Source organism: Myotis brandtii, unplaced genomic scaffold (genome assembly GCF_000412655.1).
Source record: "Myotis brandtii unplaced genomic scaffold, ASM41265v1 scaffold144, whole genome shotgun sequence".
Classification (NCBI taxonomy): domain Eukaryota; kingdom Metazoa; phylum Chordata; class Mammalia; order Chiroptera; family Vespertilionidae; genus Myotis; species Myotis brandtii.
Genome location: NW_005355159.1, coordinates 5,198,797 through 5,209,006, shown reverse-complemented (window position 1 = coordinate 5,209,006; position 10,210 = coordinate 5,198,797).

Sequence of the window (10,210 nt, the reverse complement as noted above, 5' to 3'; positions counted from 1 at the left end):
CTATCTCACCACTCCATACATGGGCTGTTTGCTTACCATCTAGAATATGAATGAGAGTCCTGATGCCTTCTACCTCTTATTGATTCCATGACTTACATTTTTCTGAAGGGCAGTTGCCTGCAACCTACCCTTTGGAACTAGTTTTGTATTACAGGTCTTTGAAAATAACACAAACTGACTCAATCTACATTAAATAGGGAATTTATTGGAAGGACATTAGGTAGTTCACAGGTGTCAAATAGAGAGAAGGATACCTCTGAGGTTCTAGTGATAGAAACTGGTGGACACTCATTGAAAGGTTTTAGCCTCTGGGATGAATCAAATCCAACAGAAGGTGAATGGGTGCTGGACAAGTGTGCACTATACTATCTATATAAGAAAAGCCTAAGTGATCGTTAAAGCGGAACCACCAGTCACTATGATGCACACTGACCACCAGGGGGCAGATGCTCAACACAGGAGCTGCCCCCTGGTGGTCAGTGTGCTCCCACAAGGGAAGTGCCGCTCAGCCAGAAGCCGGGCTCATGGCTGGCGAGGGCAGCAGCGGTGGAGGTAGCCTCAGCAGCCTCCATGGCAGCACTAAGGAGCAGCGACCTGAGTGGTAAGGAGCAGCGAGCAGGCGGGCGGTAAGGAGCGAGGGGTCCTGGACTGCAAGAGGGATGTCCGACTGCCGGCTTAGGCGGACATCCCCCGAGGGGTCCTGGACTTCGAGGACTGCGAGGACTGCAAGGAGAAAGAAAATTAATACCTGGGTGCATTAGAGGGAAACTAAAAAAACAAAACAAAACAAAACAAAAAAACAAAGGCAGAGAACATCTTAAAGTAGTCAGAAGAAAACCAGCAGGCAGACATCCCCCAAGGGGTCCCAAGCTGCAAGAGGGCGCAGGCCAGGCTGAGGGAGCCCCCCTGCAGTGCATGAATTTCAGGCCCTGGGCTTCTAGTTAAAATAGTTATATTGCTAAAAATCTCAGGAAAGCAGCCATAGCTCTGGAGATGTGAATACATACAACCCTCCTACAATGCTGGTCGACCCTGGCTATGGAAGGAAAGGAATGATGTTCCCATTTCTTCCATCTGGTCTTTTCTCGTCCATTTCCAGACTTCCTGTGAAAATGACTTCCACTAATTGCACATCTATAAAAATCACAAGGGATCCACATGCTTTTCCTTGCCCCCTATCCTCAGACTATCCCCAAGAATGACCATAACTGTACAAATTAGCTTTCCTAGGGGGGCCTTTATAAACATTCAAACAAGTGCCTTCATCTTGGTATGTTGTGGGTGTTAAAAACGTCTTGTGATATGAGCCTCCTGGGAGCACCAGGTGTAGTCCCCTCCCCTCAAGTCAGATATTTACCAACACTCCTTCATAGGCCAAAGAACCCTGTGGTATATACAGTGTGTCTGCACCATCAAAAGTTTGTGTCTCTAGTCTAGACCAGTGGTTCTCAAAGTATGATCTCCAGACCACCAGCATTGGCATCCCGTGAGGAACTTGTTAGAAATGCAAATTCCAGCCCTGGCCAGGTAGCTCTGTTGGTTAGAGCATTGCCCCAATATGCCAAGGCTGCAGGTTCAATGCCAGGAAAGGGCACATATAAGAATCAACCAGTGAATGCATAAATAAGTGGAACAACAAATCTCTCTCTCTCTTTCTCTCTTTCTCTCTTCTCTCTCTCTCTCTCCTCTCTCTCTCTCTCTCTCTTCCCATCTTTTTTTTCTCTCTAAAATCAATTAATCAATTTTTTTAAAAAAGAGCCTTGGCTGGTTTGCTCAGTAGTTAGAACATTGGCATTGGCCCATAGACTGAAGGGTTGCAGTTTTTTAAAAATATATTTTTAATGATTTCAGAGAGGAAGGGAGAAGGAGAGAGAGACAGAAACATTGATGAGAGAGAATCATTGATTGGCTGCCTCCTGCATGACCCCTACTGGGGATCGAGCCTGCAACTCAGGATGTATCCTTGACCAGAATCGAACCTGGGACCTTTCAGTCCACAGGCCGATGCTCTATCCACTGAGACAAACCAGCTAGGGCTGGGGCTGCTATTTTGATTCTGGTCGAGGGCACATACCTCAGTTGCAGGCTTGATTGGGGTGTATGCAAGAGGCAACCAATGGATGTGTTTCTCTCACATAGATGTTTCTCTCTGTCTCGCCCAGTCCCTTCCACTCTCTATAAAAAATCAATGGAAAACATATCCTCAAGTGAGGATCAACCAAAAAAAAAAAAAAAAAGAAAAGAAAAGAAAATCAAATTATAGAGCTTCACTTCAGACCTGATGAATCAGAATTCGGGATGTGAGTACCAGCAATGCTTTTTGTTTGTTTGTTTTTTGTTTTGTTTTTTGTTTTGTTCATCCTCACCTGAGGAAACCCTCCAGGTGATTCTGATACTTGCTAAAGTTGAGAACCACAGATCATTATGGCTCTGGTCATAGGAGAGAGTAGTGTAAAAAGTGTAGATTCCAGAGCCAGACTTTCCGGCTTCAAATTCCAGGTCTCCCACTAACTACATTTTATTGTACAAATTGCTTCACTTTCCTGTGCCTCTGTTTCGCTATCTGTGAAATGAGGTTAATAGTCACATACCTAGGCATAGGATGGTTGTAAGAATGAAATACATTGTTTTATCCATTGTTAGCTCCTTTGTGAGGTTTAACAGCTCACTGAGACTGCTCCTTCTGAGGAAGGGCGATCTGGCAAAAGCTCTGCCTTGGGCAAACCCCTTTGCTTCCCAGAGACACAGTGACTTCCTCTGTACATGGGACAATCACATCTGAACCACTCACATCACTGGGCTGGTGAGAAGACGAAGTGAGAAAACGTGTAAGTTCTTTGTAAACTGAAAGAGCTATTTAAGGCAAACATATGCCACACTCACCACCATGACTATGATTTCCCGTCATCAGGTGGAGTGTAAACCCCATGAACTATCTCTAGGTTTCTTTCCATCAGCTGATCATCGTGCCCCCTTGTTCAGAGCACTCGATTCATTCTGAGAGCAGAATGGTCTATAACAGTGGTTCTCAACCTCCTGGCCCTTTAAATACAGTTCCTCATGTTGTGACCCAACCATAAAATTATTTTCGTTGCTACTTCATAACTGTAATGTTGCTACTGTTATGGATCGTAATGTAAATATCTGATATGCAGGATGGTCTTAGGCGACTCCTGTGAAAGGGTCGTTCGACCGCCAAAGGGGTCGCGACCCACAGGTTGAGAACCGCTGGTCTGTAAGCTATTTCTCTAGTGTCTTGTGTAGTGCTTATTTTCCTCCTCCTCCTCCTCCTTCTCCTCTTCCTTCCTCTTGTATTTCTTTAGATGCCAGACATTATCTCTCCTCTTTGGTGACATCATTCTCACTAAATAAATATTTGTTCCTTCCCCAGTAGTTTCCATCTGAATTTAAAACATGCCATATTTAGCAGAATGACTTACTTGTTGATACCCTTTCAAACTTATGTAGAGGAAGGCTACTGAAGTTGCATTAAAATAATAACTATTTATTGAGCAACTATTAGGAACAAGGTACTATGCTATAGCTCCACATACCTTATTTCATTTGTTTCTCAAAACAATCCTGATGCAAGTGCTACAACTATGCCTGTTTTACAAATAAGATGACCATGGCCAAGAGAGGTTAAAGAACTTGGCCAGGAGACACCCAAGATGGCGGCATAGGTAAACACCGGAGTTTGCTGCCTCGCACAACCACTTCAAAAATACAACTAAAAGAAGGAACGGACATCACCCAGAACCACAGGAAGGCTGGCTGAGTGGAAATTCTACAACTAGAAGGAAAGAGAAAAGCATACCCAGACTCAGAGGAGGCGCAGTGCAGAAGTAAAATACTAAGGTGTGGAGTGCATGTGGAGCGGGCTGGCGGCTGAGGGCTCGGTTGCTGTTTTCAATCGGGAGGGAGTCTCAGGCTCTGAGCTCCAGTTCCGGGCGAGTCTCTAGGGACCCAGACTCATACGGGAGAAGCGGGACTGTCTGGCATCAGTCAGAACCCGAGGGCAGCTTTCTCTCCGAGGGGCTTGCAGCGATTACCCAGACACTGAGAAGCAGAGCCTCTGAGGGCAAGACTGAGAGCAGCCATAACTGCTAGCCCCGCCCTGTCGATCCCGTGGGACCTGCCCCGCCCAAGCCCTGCAGGGAGGCTTTTGCTGGATAGCCTCAGGCAAAGGCTAGATTAGCACCTCCCTAGAGATCCAGGAGCCAGGAAGCCCAGAGGTCAGATTGGGACCATCCAGTTTGCAGCTCCGTGGAAACATAAAGGACACACTCAGGGGGCAGACTCAGTGAGCACCAAAGCCCCATTGAAGCAAGTCTTGCCCCAGAGGGGTGTCTCCAGCACAGAAGTTCTCCCACTGCAGACACAGCTGATTCTCACAGCCAGTTGGCCTGGAGGTCAATTCCTCCCAGTGATAACTACAACAATCAAGGCTTAATTACAACAAGACTGTGCACAAAGCCCACAAGGGGGTGCACCAAGAGTGTCTACCTCAGGTAATTGGGACACTTAGCACAGAAAGGCACCCTATCGACACAGCGAAGCATAAAAAATGCCGAGACGAAACAGGACACAAATGACAGAAATGGAGGAAAGCAAACTGCAGGATATAGAGTTCAAAACCACACTTTTAAGGTCTTTAAAGAACTGTCTAGAAGCCGCCGATAAATTTAGTAAGGCCCTCGAAAAGACTGGTGAGACCGTCGATAAATGTATTGAGATCTTCAAGAAATCTAGTGAGACCCTTGATGTTGTGATAAACAACCAACTAGAAATTAAGCATACACTGACTGAAATAAAGAATTTTATACAGACTCCCAACAGCAGACCAGAGGATCGCAAGAATCAAGTCAAAGATTTGAAATACGAAGAAGCAAAAAACACCCAACTGGAAAAGCAAAATGAAAAAAGAATCCAAAAATACGAAGATAGTGTAAGGAGCCTCTGGGACAGCTTCAAGCATACCAACATCCGAATTATAGGGATGCCAGAAGAAGAGAGAGAGCAAGATATTGAAAACCTATTTGAAGAAATAATGACAGAAAACTTCCCCTACCTGGGGAAAGAAATAGACTTACAAGTCCAGGAAGCGCATAGAACCCCAAACAAAAGGAAGCCAAAGAGGACCACACCAAGACATATCATAATTAAAATGCCAAGAGCAAAAGACAAAGAGAGAATCCTAAAAGCAGCAAGAGAAAGAAAACCAGTTACCTACAAGGGAGTACCCATACGAATGTCAGCTGATTTCTCAACAGAAACTTTGCAGGCCAGAAGGGAGTGGCAAGAAATATTCAAAGTGATGAATAGCAAGAACCTACAACCAAGACTACTTTATCCAGCAAAGCTATCATTCAGAAGTGAAGGTCAGATAAAGAGTTTCACAGATAAGAAAAAGCTAAAAGAGTTCATCACCACCAAACCAGTATTATATGAAATGCTGAAAGGTATCCTTTAAGAAGAGGAAGAAGAAGAAAAAGGTAAAGATACAAATTATGAACAACAAATACACATCTATCAACAAGTGAATCTAAAAATCAAGTGAATAAATAATCTGATGAACAGTATGAACTGGTGATTGTAGTGGAATCAGGGACATAGAAAGGGAATGGACTGACTATTCTTTGGGGGGGCAAGGGAAATGGGAGATGCGGAAAGAGACTGGACAAAAATCGTGCACCTATGGATGAGGACAGTGGGTGGGGAGTGAGGGCGGAGGGTGGGGTGGGAACTGGGTGGAGGGGAGTTAAGGTGGGAAAAAAGAGGAACCAATGTAATAATCTGAACAATAAAGATTTAATTTAAAAAAAAAAAAGAACTTGGCCAAAGCTTTCCAGCAAGGATGGTTTATTTTTTATTTATTTTTTATTCCAAGAGTTCTTTCAATGGGCTCACCCTGTAAAACAAAATCATAAAATCATCTTGTCCTGAATTTCTTTGGCACTTTGAAAACCGAGCACATTAAGGTAGGGACAAAGGTGAATGAGCCAGCTCATGTCACACGCCTTTCAATTAAAAATCTGTGTTTGGGTTGGGTTTGAGTGACATTTAAAAAGGAGTACGCAAAGAAGTATTTCGTCCCTCACTCCCTCTTTGTCACCATAAAGATCAAGGCTGTGCTTCAGATGGGTACCTAACTTTCCCTAAATAAACTGAAACTAAATGACCACTTCCATCACATTAAACAATCATTGTTTTACTGAACTTACCACATTGCTTTATTTGTTCTCCAACCCCACCCCTAAGGCACATAATTTTTAACCAATTGAAATGACATCACTTGTCCATTCAAAAACATCTTTTATTAACTTTTATATGCCGTTCATCATTTATTTTTGTCTTTGTTTTTTTGTTTTTGTTGTTGTTTATCCTCACCCGAGGATATATTTTCCATTGATTTTTAGGAAGGGAGGGAGGGAGGGGGAAGAGAGAGAAAGAGAAACATCAATGTGAGAAAGACACATTGATTGCCTCCTGCATGAGCCCTGACTAGGACCAGGAATCAAACCTGCAGCTCAGGTATGTGCTGTGCTCTTGACCGGGAATAGAACCTGCAACCCTTCAGGGTGTGGGCTGACACTTTAACCACTGAGCAAAACAGGTCAGGGCTTGGCAAATTATTTTTAAAGAAACTGCACACATCATGTCATTTCAGCCCTACATACTTGATGAGAGAGAGAGAGAGAGAGAGAGAGAGAGAGAGAGGAGAAGAGAGAGAGAGTGGCGAGAACATAGATGTATGAGAGAAACATCAATGTGTGAGAAAAACATCCATCGGTTGCCTGCCATATGCACCCCTACTAGGGATCGAACCCGAAACCTTTTGGTGCATGGGGCAATGCTCCAACCAATTGAGCCACACCAAACAGGACTGCTTCAACTCTTGCAGTAGATTTTGCAAAGGTCCTTAGCTGGAGAGTATGCATTTATGGAATGCTAGTCTGGATGAAAATAGCATTATAACATAAAATGCACCATTAATACTTTAAAACCCAGTATGATTTATATTTATATAAATAACATAAAAGAAGCCAATTAAACCAAAGTCACTGGAGTGTAAATAACATAAAAACTTATTGTTCTGTGAGCTATGAAGATAAACTAATAATGAAAGTATTTATCATATGTCTAACAACCAAGCAGGTACGAGTGGGTTAAGCAGACTGCAGGGGGAAACATTTTTATTTTTTTGACATCTAAATTCAGGCCCAACATTTTGGCCCAATTCAGATCCATTTGAAATGTGACTTTATATCTGAAAGTTGCCTTTTGTCCACTTGAGTAATTAATAATTTTAAGTGTAACAAGGACATCTTGATTCAAACACTTTGTAATCTGACTGGGAGGATATTTAAAATTCATTACAGTACATTAAACTCCCAGTGAACAGTTAGCTTCATTGCAAAATAAATAAATAGCCACTTTGCTTTGATCAGCAGAAATTCTGATAAAATCAGCAAAACACCAATTAAAATGTGAAAAATGTCACCTACCGTAGTTATTCTAATGGAACATGGACTTAGAGGAAGGAACTGATTCAATGTTGATTTTCATGCCAGCTGTGGCTTCCAGATGTAAATCATTTTGCTTTTCACTGGTGTAGCTAGCTAACTCCTCCAGAGGCCCCGGATTGTCCTATGATTGAACTATTACATAACAAGGCAGCTCTGTTGGGGCTGCAGTTGCATTCTCTTCATTTTCTGGCAAATCATTGTTTCCTTAAATGTCTTACCATGACCAAATGATCCCCAGTCGTTCCTGTCGCATGTGGACACTGTCTGGGGTTGAGGCAGTCTCTCATGGAAGAATGATGACATGACCCTGTGACCTTGCTTCTTGTCATGTCAGTCATTTGAGTCCATCAGCACAATGCTGCTATCTGTCCACAATAATTCAGACTTCTGTCACAGCATGGCAAGCTCAAGTTCAGTACGTGTTTGCTCATTTCTAGTACTCAGCCTAGAGCTGGGTGCCAGGTGGGTGCTCAATAAACGAGTCCTGGGAGTGATACTGTTGTAATGAACTCGTTGTTAATAACAGGGAAGGAGCAAAGGGAAGGCCAAACATTATGGGCGTGTCATGTGAGCCGCTCTGCCAAAAAGCTGCAGCTGTAACTGCCCAGGGGTCTAACAGAGGGGAGACAGACACGTGCCCGATGAAGCTGGGGTGGCTTCAGAAAGGTACTTGTTTGTCAGTCAGACTTGGGAACAGATCATTGGCCAGAATGGGTGTGGTTACTGCCAGGGCATGAAATTTGAGATATTTCATCACCTAAACCAGAGGTGGGGAACCTTTTTTCTGCCAAGGGCCATTTGGATATTTATAACATCACTCATGGGCCATACAAAATTATCACCTTAAAAATTAGCCTGCTATATTTGGTCAAACATTTAATTAACTCACCCCTAATGCCTTGGCAGGGCCTGACCAAATGATTTGCGGACCTTATATGGCCCGTGGGCTAGATGTTCCCCACCCCTGACCTAAACAAAGGACTTAGCTCTCTTGGTCTCTCTTGGTTCCTCTTGTGCTCTTGGTGTGCTGTGCTCTCCTGCATCACACACATGGCCCACGGCCATGTGGACCCCACACACAATGGCCTGTAACCAGCCTGATGTTGAGCTGGACCTGGCTGCAGGACGAACGGAAACTCTGAACACTGGCTCTGATGTTAGCGCTACTAAAGCCCAATTACACTTCTTCTGTAACTGGATTAAGGGAAATGGGGCTTTGGAAACGTAGAGATGTAATTACACTTAAACAGAAATCATTCATCCTCCCAGGCAAGTCTTAGAACATTCTTTTTCTTGAGATATTGTAAGGACTCCACCCCCAGCACTCCTTGGGGAAAGGGATACGTGAACTTCCCCGATAACAGAAGGACGGAGGAGGCCCACCTGAACTTCAGTCTCTTTCAGTGAATTCTATGGCAGGTGCTCGGACCTCCTGCTCTCAGATTCCAGAAAGCAATTCTCAGGTCCTCAGACCTCCACAATAAAGGGGATAATTATGGTGAAAGAGGAAAAAACTGTTAATCGCACGCCCTTTTCATGGAATTAAAAGAAAAAATAGAATTGCTTTGAACTGCAAGATGTGTTTTCTTTCCTGTCTGTAGGCAGCTTCTTCCTGACAGAAACCATGAATTCATTTCTAGCAATTATTGTGGAATCTGCCAGTTCCAGCTACTTCAGAAATCAGTAATAGAAAAACAAATGTGCAAAAATGAAAACAATTGTGCTGTGTCGTGAGCACTGTTTTCTTCTTTTGATTTTTCCCCCCAAAATGTTGTTTCATCCCTTTGTATAATTACACGCAATAGATATTTAAGAAGAAATGTTATGATAAGACCCTCAGCATGGAACCTGGCCCATTTGCAAATGAACTTGCTTTTTTTGCAATTAGGAGATAGAGGCTATGTTCAAGCAAATTCACAATTGACAAACACCAAAATTAAATTTAAACACCTCAGGGCAACCATAATGAATTTAAATTTAGATGAAATAACAGTAATTTTACTGAGTAACAACTAATTGTTTGGGAGCTGCTTACACTCATTTGAAGTTTTGTCCAATTATTACCACTGCATTTCACACCTTGAATTTATACTTTTGCTATAGTTGGGATGTTCTTTTCAATAACAAGGGGGTGACAAAATTGGATCTCTCACCCTCTATGTTACAGGTTAATTACATAACCACACTCTTCCAAAGTTGCCTCTAAGAATCCTCACCTTTATTCTCGGTGACCCATTACCAGTAATAAATTGAGGGTGCTAGTTCCAAGGAAAAAGGCAGAAAAAAATGACAAGGCGATGACCTAGTGCACTTGTTAAGAAGACAAGTTCTGCATGTATGCCTCAAGATACACATTGCAAAAATCAGCCTTGAATATGTCTGTATGAATTTAAGACTGTTATTTGTACCTTTAAAGAAAAGTTAGACACATGATTTTATCGACAACTGGTCATTTGGTTTCACTTCATTAGAAAGCATGATGGTGTCGTGAAATCAGAAAGGTCTTTGTACAGACTCCAACCACCCGCCTCCACCGCATGTTTGCTGTGATCTCAGGCAAGTACCTTCACCTCTTAAGTCCCATTTTTCTGTAAAATGGGATAATAATATTCCTAATTGAAAGAATTGTGAGGACTGGATGATCATAAATATAAAGCATGTAGGATAATGCTCAGCACATA